The 1,133-nt window shown below is 51.9% G+C and overlaps 1 non-coding gene across 1 annotated transcript; it reads right to left on the bottom strand.

The window, feature by feature from the left end:
• Positions 1–446: 446 nt before the first annotated feature.
• Trnac-gca (transfer RNA cysteine (anticodon GCA)) lies at positions 447–518 on the bottom strand. Its single transcript has one exon. It is a non-coding gene; the product is annotated as a tRNA-Cys (tRNA).
• Positions 519–1,133: the final 615 nt, after the last annotated feature.

Below are 1,133 nucleotides of genomic sequence, written 5' to 3'. Positions count from 1 at the left end.
GCCTGAGGAAGAAGCTGGGCTCCTCAACCCCGCAGACCTCTTATAAGGCTGGATGTCCATGCAATGAGGGAGCCTCCTGGTCACTGCCTTGGAGGACAGTCTGTGACACAGCATGACCAGCCATGCCCTGGAGGAGCCTCTTAGCCTGCCCTCTGCTGTCTCCTTCTGGAGAGGAGGACACAGATGTGGCCAGAGCAGAACCCAGAGCACAAGTGAGCACACTGTGGTTGTGTGCCCAAAACCCCCAGATGTGATTGGAGACGGAGTCATAATGGAGTCCACATGATGAGGAAGGGCTCTGTTCACCAAACGCTCTGGGCCAGGGGATGATGCCTGGGAACCACTAGGGGTTAAGAGCCAAGATGGATGACGTGGTCACTATGTGACACCTTGTTCTTCAGGGCTTTAGAAGTTTTCCTCTCTGGCATGTAAAAGAGCCTCCAGCAAGGGGGCACCTGGATTTGAACCAGGGACCTCTTGATCTGCAGTCAAATGCTCTACCCCTGAGCTATACCCCCTGCTGCCTAGGAGTGTGCAATAAGCACCCTAAACACGAAAGGCCACACCCTGGATTCTCCTCCTGGAGATGTGCACTTGATAGTGTCACCTACTTCCTTCATCCTACACTTTCTTCCTGCTAGGCCACGCCCCTTCCTGTCTCCACACCTGCCTTTCACCTCTACTTAAGACCAGCACCTTCCCCTCTCTAGTCCCCAGGTGAGGTGGTGGCATTAATGTCATGGATGTCTGCAGCTGGAAACTCCTTCAGACTCAACTAGAAGAGTCAGACTCAAGGAGCTGGCTGCTCAGCAGACCCTGTGGAGGTGAGGGTGGAGCAGGATTGGGCAAAAGCAAAACTTCATGCTTCTCCCTGAGAACTCCCACGTGAGATCCTCTGGGAACAGAAACTAGGGACCATGTGTTTCTCTAACAAGCTTACTGAGCAATTCCTTTTTTTTTTTTTTTATTGTATGGAAGACTGAACCCAGAGGTACTTAACCACTGAGCCACATCCTCAGCCTTTTTAGATATTTTAATTAGAGACAGGGTCTCACCAAGTTGCTTAGGGCCTCACTAAATTGCTGAGGCTGGCTTTGAACTCAGGATCCTCCTGCCTCAGCCCCTCAAACCGA

Source organism: Urocitellus parryii, chromosome 3, assembly GCF_045843805.1.
Source record: "Urocitellus parryii isolate mUroPar1 chromosome 3, mUroPar1.hap1, whole genome shotgun sequence".
NCBI lineage: Eukaryota > Metazoa > Chordata > Mammalia > Rodentia > Sciuridae > Urocitellus > Urocitellus parryii.
Note: the sequence above shows the minus strand (reverse complement) of the source record. Positions and strands in the feature narration are given on the sequence as shown.